At 46.2% G+C, this 12,678-nt stretch overlaps 1 long non-coding RNA gene across 2 annotated transcripts in view; it reads right to left on the bottom strand.

Annotated features, from left to right (window-relative positions):
* Positions 1-316: 316 nt before the first annotated feature.
* LOC105304033 overlaps positions 317-12,678 on the bottom strand; it is a 152,275-nt gene continuing 139,913 nt past the window's right edge. For both annotated transcript variants that reach the window (XR_002776774.1, XR_896960.2), the window contains 2 exons: positions 1,625-1,849; positions 317-1,190 (listed from right to left, as the gene is read on the bottom strand). This is a non-coding gene — a long non-coding RNA (uncharacterized LOC105304033). The remainder of the gene's footprint in view (positions 1,191-1,624; positions 1,850-12,678) is intronic.

Below are 12,678 nucleotides of genomic sequence, written 5' to 3'. Positions count from 1 at the left end.
CTTCACATTTGGCCTCAGTTTTCCCTTCTGTAATTAAAGGTATTACGAATCAAAAAAAAAAAAAAAAAAGCTTGTTGATATAGACAAGCTGTTCATGATAACGCATTAAATGACAATGAGTGTTACCAAAGAACATATGTGGTATTGCGACGTTGCAGTTGCATGTGATACCATACGCCTAGAAATGGATCTGCAAGGGTCTTCAACAGAGTCTGAGTGATTGTCTTCGGGGTAAGTTGGGTTGGAGGCTGGTTTTCTTTTATCTGTCTATATTTCTAATGTTTTTTTATCATAAGCACGTGCTGTTTTACAATAATGAAAATGACAACCAAAGTTACTTTTAATTCAAGAAAGAAAATAACAACTGCCCTGGATGAGGATAGACACTAAAAGGCAAGAGCAAGAGTTGTGGGGTAGAGCCAGGTAGAACGCTGAGAGAAGGCTGGCCTCCTCTAAAGTTACCTTCTCCCAGGGGTGGATGCCTGCTCCAGGCTCCTCCACATTTACAAAGACCACACTTTCTCTCACACATCAGCCAGAGCACATCTGCCACGTACTGGGGCCCCACCAGGAGAGGCAGAGTTGCCACTGTGTGAGTTGCACCTGGGACAGGGCGAGGGAGGGGAGAAAGGGACCAAGAAGCTGACGGAGGACACACTGACCAGCCTGGGTAGCATCTGTCAGCGTGGACCCCGTTCACAAATGAAACAAGCATGACAGGAACTTGGCAACTTCTGAGAAACAGTAATGTCTAGGGTACTTTAGTCTAAAATGACCCAGTTTTAGGTAAGACAGTTAAATCCAGAACTTGGAGGGAGAAAATGTTAACATTTTCTCATAGAGAAGGTTAACCAGAATTCCCACAGCTGAAGCAGGAATAGCATGATGAAAGGTAGATATAAGATCTTCAAAGTCTCAAGAATGGCATCCAGGTAAGGTAGAATCCAATGTGGGAGGGAAGGTCTCTTCTCACAGTATCTGTTGGCAAAACTAGTTGTAACTCAACAGAGAATTTTCTCAGGGTTACTCTGAAAGCATTTAGACTCATGCTGCTTCTTTGGCTTCTTTGGCCTTTGTTCCAGCTTTTGCAATTGCAAAGTGAGAAAGACCTGCTGTGTGTCCTGCATTTGGTGGGTCCTGGATAGACAGCTCAGGAGCTGCTGTGGGTGGCTCTCGGTCATTGCTGGTATCTGCAAACAGGGAAAGCGCTTATCACGATGGGACTCTACCATTCTCCTGCTTTCATCATGTCAATAATGGACAGAAATGAGACAAAGAGATGGAGTGGGCAATGGGTGGGACATAACAAGCTTGGGGAGGGAGGCAGTGCAGGAGGTTAATAAGGGTGGCGGGGCTAATAAAATAGCAGGAAGAAGGACAGATCCTGGAATGGAATGGCATGGTCAGAGATGAAAAGAATTCAGAAAGCAGGGGCAGAAGGCATGAGCAGAGAGGTGAGGCCAGCTTGGGCTAAAGTGCTCACATTCCTCGCCTTGCCTTGTCACCTTCTGCTTTGCCATCTGCCTCCCATTCTTCTGGCCCAGCAGAGGTCATCCCAGCCCCACCTCCCAAACCCTACCTACCGCTAACCTTCCTCTAAGTCCTACCAGAGGAACAGACTTACCTCCACCGTTCTTGGGCCTGCATGCCTCCAGCTCCAGCTGTCCTCGGGGCTCCTGTCGCAATCCCTCAGGCGTCGGTTTCCTTGGCCTCTGGCACGGTATTGCAATCTGTACTTTCAGAATCTCCTTTCTTCCCATTCTTCAGGAAGGTGTCAGGATGTTTTGTCCCTCGACTGGACAAGATCCAGCAGGAGTGGGCAATGCAGGGCCAAATCCGAGACACCAGACTGAGGGACAGGAAGGGGAAACACGGGACAGTCCTGGGTGATCTGGACCATCTGGTCACCTCGTTCTAGTTTTATGAGTGGACATTTAGACAAGGAGATCGAACTGGATCAGAACTCTAAATTTAGTATATAGTAGAGTCACCAGGTTACTTATTTGGGACCCAAGACTTTTTGTCACCACTGATCTTCACAGATCTATCTACCAAAGACATAAACACAAGACGGTTTCATACTTTAAAAATGTATGAACACTAACCGTAATCAACAACCTGCTCCACTTAAATTGGCCTCCATGAAGCACATCCGCCAGTGCCCTACATCGAGGCTCCCTCCAGAATGAGTGTGCCCCCTTGCTAACAAACACCTCTTCTAAGCTGGTGCTCGCCTGCAGTAGTGGACGAGACGTGATGCCAACCAGCAGAGTTTAGGCCCAAACCCAGCATGTGCCAGGAGCCTGCCTTCTGCTTTATGGCCACAAGACCGTTTGCCAAGCCAAGCTAGACGAACATCTTACAAACGTAAGTAACCATTTCCTGTGGCCACAAGTATGACCGAAATGTAAGAATTCATCACTGGCAGCCCCAAATCCTAAAGCACATACTCTATACAAGGTTTTCCAACTTTAGCCTATATCAGAATCATCTGGAGGCCTTGTTAAAACAGATTTTCAGGTTACATCCCAGGGTTTCTGACTCAGTATGTCTGGGTTAGAGGCTGAGAATGTATATTTCTGACAAGTTCCCAGGTGCTGCTGCTACCTCCGGCCTGGGGACTACACTTTGGGGACCCACTGGTCTAGTCTACATCGAGAGAAGTCAATAGTGTTATATTAAGGAACCATCACCATCATGAAATGATTCACTTTCACTTAGCACACTCTAACCTCATCCAAAGCAGAGGCACAGAAAAGGCTGCAACACAAAGACGACTAATTGTTGATAAATGTATTCATCGTAAGGCATTAAAAGAAAAAGAATTGCCTTTGAGTTTATCTAATCTAACGCCCTCATTTATTACAATATTACTAAGTTTAGAGAGGTTAAGCGACTTGTTCAGAGAAACAATGAAATGCAGATAACCAATAGCAGAACCCAAACTAGAAACCCCAGCAGCACTATTTAAAATCACAAATATGGACTTTTAGAAATCCTTCCAACTTTTGCTATCACCTCTGGGATCACAGAAGTCAAGAGTTTCTGCAATCAGTGAATTTAGGCTTTTTCTTCCCTTTCTTTATGCCAAAGCACTCATTCCCTATGGTCATTTCTTAGTAAAACTATGATGAAAGCAGTTCCTGGTTCTCCACGCTCAACTAGGATTCCACTGCCTGCAATTCAGAACTGGTTTTCTCATAGAAATCCCATTACACGTGTGTAGGGCCTTGGGATAACTGCTCCCGTGAGGTACAACCTTGCTGAACCCCAGCGATGACGGCGCACAGAATCTAACCACCATGAAAAAAAGTATTGCCTTAAAATCTCACTCTGAGTTTCCATTCAGACCCTTGCTCTTCCTGGTCCCTCTGTCCCAGTTTTCTCATGTCAGATTCCTCGTGTCACTCAAGTCTTAGCTGGTATGTTTTCTCCTCAAGAGTCTCTTCTGAGCACCTAATACAAGCAGACCTCACTCCTACTACCTGACAGTTACTCTCTATCCCCTCACACTCCCCTATTTTCTTTATAGCCCCTAGCACTGTCTGAAACACTCTGCCCATCATTTACTTGCTTATTACCTACCACCTGATACTAGGATAGGAGTTCCAAGAGGGCAGAGACTTGACTTGTCTGCTTCACCACTGTCACCTCAGCACCTAGAAGAGTGCCTGGTGTACAGCGGCTTCTCCATTCATATCTGTTAAATGAACAAGTAAATGTACCAAGGAATGAAAGAACCTAAGACACTGGGAATAGCTTCTTTTAACGTGGCTCCCAAAGTTGCAGTTTGAGACTTTCTTTCCAGTTTCTCTCCCTTTCAATAGTAGGAGTTGGACTCCTGTGCTTCCCCAGGATGTGAAAGAGAAAATATGCTTTAGGCTGATGTTCTCAGTGACAGGAGAGAGAAGACAGGACGTTCCAGGGACTGCGGGTGGTACTGAATCACTTCCCGGCTCTCGCCCTTTCATATAGAAAAGATGCTGGTGAGAGCTCTACCTGGACATAGGATGTGGGAGGTAATAAGGTGTAGAAGGATGATGTGATATTTTAGAGCCAAGAGATTTGGGTTCAAATCCTAGGCAAGTCATTTAAAGCTCTCTGAGCCCCAGTTTCCTCATCTGTAAAATGGGAGGCGGTGAAAATACCCAAGACACAGTGTACTTGTGAGGATCGAGGAAGTTAGGATATATGAAAACTCCTGGTAAACAGTAAAAGAGTGTAACATGCTATTAAAATGATTAATAGTAAGACCATGCAGTCTCTGGAGGGATCCAAGTGAGTGAAATGTCTCAGAGTGTGCACCTTTGCCCAGACCTGCTCTGCTGCCTCTCTTAGTTCTATCCAGTATCCCCAAACCCGAAGTCGCTGCATGGAAGCCCCCAGCCCAACAACAACAGCCCTGGAGTGCTATCACTGGCCACTCGGGGCCCTGGCGGAGCTGCCAGCAGCATCGCAGCCAGTGGCCACAGTCACAGGCGGTGCGGCCAGGAGGAAGCCCGGGAGAAGACCAGTGTGGGAAGCCGCAAAGGAACATGGAGAAACTGTCAGTGGAACTGAACCAGGGCAAGTGGTAGAAAACAAGCTGAGACTACTCAACTTTTGGTCAAAATTCTTTGGATAACCCGGAGTCCTAGATATGAGAACTTTAGAGAAGCCAAGTTTCCCTCTTATCACCAGACCCTAGCTTCTTATCACCAAGCCCAGGTCCTTGGGACTGTGGGGAGGTCTACACACCTTCCCTTCCCCCAGGTCTCCTTTACCAACTCTGGATTAACCAGTGGGCTACATTATTCAGTTTCCCATTAACCAGATTTTAATGCTTCAGGCAAAGAGGCTCTCAGCCATAAGGTGCCCTCACATTACAGTACCCCAGGTCATTCCCAAACTATTTCCACTCTTCCTTAAGTGATAACCTTCATGACAAACTGTATGCAAAGAGTAACTTCTTACCCCTTCGCTCAACCTTCAATTCACTCGGCAGCTAACTACACACAACAGGGCACAGTCTTCGCGCAGCTGTGCACCACATCCCTGGGAAGACAAGCACCGCCGCTAGTTCCTGCCCTCAGACAGCATGTGCTCTGGTTGGGGGCACAGAATTCATCACCACCACCATGAACTGCCATATTCACTGCAGGAAAAAAAAAAACAAAACAAAAGTGGATGGGAAATGAAGGCATCTTTCTTGATTAGGTTATCTTCAGTGGCCAAATTCTCTTCCAGTTCCGAAATGCTGTATTGATTGGGGCATCTGGAGCATCGGCAAGTTATTTGATTTCTAGCAGTGTTATGATGTGACTGCTGATGGTGGTTGCTTGAATCAGGAAAGTTCAGGGAGGCATCATGCATCAAGGGGCTTAAAGAACAGAAGGATTTCAACATGTAGAAAGGGTGAGACAGGGCGCCCCAGGAAGGGGAAGTGAGTGAGGCAAAGGGCTGAAGGGTGTATGTAACCAGGGCAAAGCCAGGATGTGGGGCATGGAAGGGATAAAAGCTTGCTGGGTTTGGGCGCCTGTGAACTCTCCAAGGTGAATTATCCAAAAGCTACAGGTCTCCACCTGCTATTCCTCAGCTCTGGGTTGACACCAGCCTATAAATGATGAATGTGTGAGTATGCTGAGGGGGTGAGTCAGGTGAATGCCTGTACTAAAGATCGCTGGCTTTCAGGGGATGAGGAGAGAAAGGTGCCAGAGAGAGGTAGGGGGACCATGGAGCCTTATTCGGCCTGTCCTCCCACTGGGCCTATGCCCAAGGCCACCTATTGCCTCTGAGAGGGTGAAGACAGACCTGCCTTGGCCTCTCCTTCACCCTCTGCCCCTCCCCCACCTGCGTTCAGGGCTGGGGTGGAGAGGAACAGCAGGACTCTGTTACTCTAGGCAAATCTTGACAGACAGGTTGGGACCTGCACACAGGGCCACCCAGTTGTGTGGAGCAGGTGCTGGAGGAGGGGCATCAGTTAGCCAGAAACAGGTGTGAAGGGTCCATGATCTCTGGTTTGGGGCCAGGCAAGGGTGGCCATGGAGCATCCCACTGAAGAGAGAACAGCCTCACTTCTCCTTCTGCTCAGGTTCGCCTCACCCTGTCCCACTGGACTTCTCTGCTCATTCACCCCCTGAGCCTCTGTACAGACCGATCCCTTTGTCTGGGGTGCCCTTCACAGCTTCCTCTCGGCATATCCTCAGTGCATTTCCAAAACACCTTCTCCGTGAAGTCCCTGACTCTTTTGTTAATATCAGTCTTTTCCTCCCCCGGGCTCCCAAAGTACACTGTTCTCACAGCACTCTTCACATACGAAAATTACCCATGGCTCTGTCTCCCCCACTAGACCATAAAGCCCTCAGATCACAGTCTGCATCAGGGGTCACAGATTCGAGTGACGATGGTCATATAAATGTGGCAGGTCATACAAATGTGGAAAGCAGCTCATTTATGGGACCTAGATGGTTGCTGTCTTGGTATTAGCCAGACAATTAGAAGTCTCGGGATCTGTGATGCATCAGAGGGACTGAACTTAACTAAAGAGGAAAATACCACCATGTGGGACTGTGGGCCAGCATTACCCAAACTTCACATTTCTGGGGGAGAAGCCAGGTATCAGCATTCTCATATGAAATCACCCCATCTTTATGTGTCAGCAGCAAATTCAAATTTAAGACACCATGTTGTAAGCCAAATAAAATGCATCTGCAGGCCAGATCGGCTCAAATGCCCCCCAGTTTGCAGCCTCTAGCAGGATACCTGGCACATCGTAGATACCCAATGCTTGTTCATTGAAGAGCAAATGAATTAATGAAGAAAGGAATAGAAAAGAGGAGCAGATGGGTGGAAGAAGGGAAACAGGATGGATGCCCAAGTGTCATGAGCCAAGTGATGGATCCGGCAGCTCAAGGTGACCCCACCGCCAAACTGTCAGTGTGAACATCATCGTGGTCTTGCTCACTGGCTGAGGTGAGACGAAAGACGTGAGGTCTGTGAATTCAAAGTCAGCAACCAGCTTCTCAGAAGGCACTAAGGTAAGAAGCTCTCACTGCAGCTAAAACACAGATGCTGGTTGCACACACTCATGTGAACATGGTGTGTGAAAGCTAGAGGCTCAGCTTTCTTTTCCCCTGTGTGGAACCCCAATGAGGTTGCACACACTCAATGAGGTTCACCTTTTGCCACATGTTACAGACAATGTTTAAGGAGGAAAGAAGGGACAGTTTTGCAATTTGGAGGGTGCAGGGGGCAAGAAAGGAGTCGTCCAGCCAAAACTCCCTGTCTCTAGCCAGAAACTTCCACTCTGCTGCCTTGTTGACCACTCTAAAGCTTTGGGGAGGGCATGAGTGAGCCTGGCGGGGACCCATGGCCTCCAGGAACACTATCAAGAGGGAGTGGTATGCAAGCAGCCCATGCGGAATGCCTGGGGTTGCAAAAGAAAAGTTATTTCAGGTTCAACTGAGTTATAATTTATTTTTTCTAACTGATCATTACTGCTGCCGGCTCTATAAATAACCACCTAGGGAGTCTGCTTTTCTGCTCCCAAATCCTCAAAAAGCATTGCCAGGTTCTCTGTGGTTTCTGGACTGCCAAGCACACAGCACATTTCTTTTCTGTGCAGCCCTTCAGGGAATCCTTCTGCAGTGCATGCCAGGGAATCTGCTGAGTTCTTCCCAGCTCAGTCCTCCCCTTCCTGAACCAATTCCTCTCCTCCAAACAGGCCACCCAGCCCTCCTCCCCCACTCTACAAGAGGCCTCGCTCCCTGGACACAGGTGGTTCCCAGGCCAAGGTTCCGGCTTCTCTGTTTACTCTGCTACAGCCCTACTCCAATCCTTCATGCTCAGAAGACAAGAGCTATTTGTAGTACAGAAATCCAGCTGCAGCTTCATTCGAGCTTGAGCCCAGGAGGAAAAGAGGGTTAGCCTGATAGTATTGCCAGCAAAGTATCAAGGGTCATACGGCCCCAGGAAAGATGGCTGTGGTTTGCATGAAATCAATGTAAATTATTTAAAGAAGTATATATTCAAGCACGACTCAGCTTAATCGAGTACAAAAAGAAGAGGCATGTTCTCGATGGTATTCAGAAAGATGGACGTATGTTTAGGTCCTTTCTAAATGACATAGAGTTTTCTCTTTTAATAGACGAACTGGGAAGAAACTGACATTCAGGAAGTTCCACCAGGTACTGAGCACTGTGTTGGGCCCTTCGGGTGCACTGTTTTGTTTCATCTTCACAGCATGATGCCTCTGAGGCAGGCATTTTAATGCCCATTTTGTAGATGAGGGATCCAAGAAATGGGACTTGCTTCAAAGTTATGCAGAAAGGAAGGCAAGAGTGAGATTCAAGCCCAAGTTCATCACACTCCAAAGCCCAAGTTCTTTTACTGCCACACCTACTGCCTCTCTAGCTAGAAGACCAGGATTTAAAGACATGTTTATTTTTCTGTTTTTCAGATTGAAATGCAGTTCAGAAAGCAAGGACAATTTAGACACTTAACCACAAGTCATTAACAGCCATATTTGAACCCTTTGGAAATAACCTCTCTGGTCAGTTGTCAAATCTTGAGTGCTCTCTCTTTCACCATTTATTAGGGAAATGACCATAAGGGCTACGGTCATTTATAGTGCTTTAATCGTCTAAAAATAAAGTCTTGTATATTTTTGGACAGTTTTAAAAACGATAATTACTAATATTAACAAAACGACTTAAAATGTTATTTTCCACAGTTATTCAACCTTCCAAGGCAGGTTGGGTGACCCTCCACACACTTCCGTGGCACTCTGTACTCACCCTGCTGGCAGTACCTGCAATACCACATTGGAACGGCCTGTTTCCTCATCTGTCTCCCTTTCTAGACCAGGGATCCCCAAAGTTTTCTGTCATGTGCCTTAGCAGTAAACATTTAAATATACCCACATATGTGTATATTTGTTTCTTATATTCGTTTCTTTACAAATCACATTCAGACTCTGTCATTCATAAAAATAAAAAGAATGATATTTATGTGTGTCTATTTATCTACTTATCTAGTCGTGTATCTTACATTCTTCCTACCTTACAGTGGATCATTTCTCTTTCCACAGCCTCCAACATGCAATTCTCACTGTGAAGACCACTGCTCTAGGCCATGTGTTCTTCATCCTTCATTTATTTGTTCCCCTCCCCCCATCTCCAGCACCATCTACTCTGTGCAGGGACCATACTAGGCGCTGGGGATACCATAGTGAACAAGAAGACAAGGATTGTGTTTCCATGGAGCTTATAATCCAGTGGGTGAAACAGTGTCAGATAATGTCAGATAGTGATAACTGCCACAAAGAAAATAAAACAAGGTGATGTGACAAAAAGTGAAGGAGAATGACTGTGGAAGTGAGAGGAAGCCACACTGAATGCGGAGCTCAGTGGAGGACTCTGAGATGCATGATAAGGAGAATGAGTGTTCTGGGCAGAGAGAATGTCAAGGGCAAAGGTCCTGAGGCAGGAAAGAAGGCCAGCGTGGCTGGACTGTAATGAGTTGGTAGTAGGAGAGACTGGAGAAGTTTAGAAGCTCGGGCTGGGGAGTCCTTGTCAGAGATGACTCCTAGCCCTAATGACCAGAGGACCTTGCAGATTAAAAGGTATATAAAGGACAAGAAGAGTAAATACATGAAATATCAACATCACTTAGAAGAAAGTGATGTTGACATTAACAAATGACAGTCCTCAGTGTCTGTTTACTTGTGTGTTATTCCCCATGGCAAGGAAGTTCTAAACCAGCTGGGTGTGGCCAGTCTTCCACTTTGCTGATCCAGAGTAGCTGTCACCATGCCCAGCCTCTTGGAAGAACTCAATGAAAATATGGTAAATGAATGAGTTTAAAAATGAGTAAAGGCTACAGAAAAATCAGGGTTTGGCTGAATATAAAAGATAGATTTTTTTAACCAAATTTTTTCTAATTATAAAAGTAACGTTATGTATATTCTGGAAGTCTTTGATATTTTAAACAAAAATGGGATCTTATTCGTCATACCACTTAGTACATATTTTCCACTTCGCATGTCTATTATAAGAGACAGTGGCGCACACAGGTTAAGAATGTGGGCTCTAGATAGACCGCCTAGGTATGCATCCCACCTCCACCTGGCCACCTATATTGTCTTGCTAGTTACCAGTCCTCTTCATGGCTCAGTTACTTTATCTGCAAAATTGCCAAAATAACAGGCCTACCTCCTTGTCATATTGCGAGGATACTTAATTGAGTTAATTCATATAAAATGCCTAAGAAATGCTTCGGAGTGGCACACTGACTTAATCGATCCCCTCTTGTTGGAGACTTGACCTCTTCTCAGGTTTTATTACAAGCATCACCACTAGCAATATCCTTACAGCTAAACCCTTGCTACACAAACACGATTATTTCCTTAAGATGAAGCTCTAGAAATGGCATCGCCAACTCAAAGGATATATAGATTTTAAGGCTTATAACACATTTTGCCAAATAGTCCTCAAAAAACAAGTGTGGGCCCATTCCTCAAATCTTCATCTACACTGAGTACCAGTCTTTGAGAAAATCTCTGCCAATGTGTTAGGGGAAAGAACAGCATCTCCTTGTTTTAGTTTGCCTTTCTTCAATTACCAAAGATGTTGAACAGATTTTCGTTTGTATTGCTTCTCTTGTGAATTGCCTGTTCATGTTTAAAAAGGAAGTCCGTTTTTGTAATTAGAGGCAGCAGAGTAGGCGGCTCCAAGCGAACACCTACTGTGGGGACGGGTCAAGCAGGCCAGTGGTCACACATCAGGGAACTGGGCACCTCTTTCCCTTGTGAAAAACTGAACTAGGCGAGTTCTAAGGTCCTTTCTAACGCTGAGATTATTTACCTCTTGTTCAGACCAGTGAAGCAAACAGGCCCTGCAAATCAGCAGCTGGACTCTGAGGACCCACTGACATCAGTGGCTCCCATGTTTTCCCAAATGGATTTGATGCCTAAACATCACCCATGGGCTTCTGCACAAGGAAGCCTGAGTCATGTCAGAAAGGACCGTCAGACTGACAAGGCTATGCCTCTAGCAGATGAGAACACGCCACCGTGGGGAATTCCTTCCATCTCCCCCTTGACAAGCTGGAAAAAGCTTTGAGGGCCACAGACAAAATCCTGCCACAACAAAGACTTCTAAGGTGTGTCCGGGGCCTGTTTACCTCAAGCCACATTTGTATAACTTTCTTCCTTGCTTTGCATTTGGCTTTGGTACAATAATCTGACACATAACACCCTCCTTATCCCACTGCCCCACAAGTAATTACACAGCAGTTTTCTCTTGAGCTGGTCAAAAGCCTGCTAGGACTTGGAGAATTCCAGTGTTTGTAGTAAGCAGACACCTGGATCCAGATTTGCTGGTTGTCTGCTCTTAGAGAATAAACTGTTCTTGGATTAGAAATAGGTCTGAATGCATCTGGCTCCTTTAGCAGTGTTTTCGGAGGACCATCTACATTTTCACCAAGGAGATTTTTCCCCTAAAATCTCCCACATTTTGGCTGTCACAGTTGGAGTTTCTCTCTGGGTTTGGCCCCTATAGGCTTAATGGCAGTTGGAAACAGAACGCTCACATCTCTTAAATTACTACTCTAAGGAAGAAGTCACATGCGGGGTGAGAATCCTGGCAAATTTTCCTGTGGGCACACCTTAAGCACACAAACCTGTAAGCAGCAGAGCAGTAAAACTGGCAGCCAAAATAAAGCAGAAAGAAGAACATCATCCAGAAGGGAGGTGGAATCAGATTGAGGCAAAGCCAGGAATAGGTTCCTGGCAACATGAGTGAAATCTCAAACTAAGACGGGGGAGAGTGGTTACAGCCAGACCCCGAGCACACTCCTCAGATGGGGAGTGGGGTGGGAGGAGTTGTGTGCTGTGCAGAGCCTGTAGCTCTGCATGCGACACTCACTTATGGGCAGATTGGCTAATGATCCCAAAGAAAACTCATACTCCACCTCGATCTGGAGACCATGTTATAGCTGAATATACAGAGTCCCTCTGAAGCTTGCCAGAGTAGTGTGCTTCAATCACTCCAAAAGAATGTGTAGAGGCCTGTGAGTGTGCTGCACGGGGCCAAGCACCGGGGTAGATCAGAAAGAAATGCAAGACCTAGTTGCTCTACTCTAAGGGCTTATTTTTTAACTGAGGAGATGATACAACAGTAGCCGGCAATACAGCAAATGAGGACTGAAAAAGAGATTCAGTAGTGAGTGCCTAGAGGCCAAGAGAGCAGCTGGCATACTCAGGAGAAGGCAAGCCAGCTTTTGTAAGAAAACGCGCTGTTTCACCTTGGAGGGTGGGGAAAGTTTAGGCAGGTGGGTTAGAATTAAGCCAGCTTCTGGGGAACACGGGAGACTGTGAGAACAGCATGGGAAAAGCCCAAAGTACGGCACATGCTGCCTGCCCTCCTGGCCCAGGAGGAGGATTTTTGTAAGAAAGGCAGAGACGAAGAGAATTTGATAGGGAGGAAGGAGGCCAGATTTCAGAGAGGTCTGAATCCCACACAGAAGTCTGGGCTTTATCCAACAGCAGTAGGGAGCAGTTGGAGCCTTGCGAACAGCAGATTAACATAATTAAAGGAGAATCTTACAGACTTCAGCTTTTTATAGGGATGAGAATAGGCTAGGGGTGATGAGAACACTAGAAAGCTTTTACAAAGGCCCAGGCTGGCAGCGATCAGGGTC

Source organism: Pteropus vampyrus, unplaced genomic scaffold, assembly GCF_000151845.1.
Source record: "Pteropus vampyrus isolate Shadow unplaced genomic scaffold, Pvam_2.0 Scaffold326, whole genome shotgun sequence".
In the NCBI taxonomy this organism is placed as follows: domain Eukaryota; kingdom Metazoa; phylum Chordata; class Mammalia; order Chiroptera; family Pteropodidae; genus Pteropus; species Pteropus vampyrus.
Note: the sequence above shows the minus strand (reverse complement) of the source record. Positions and strands in the feature narration are given on the sequence as shown.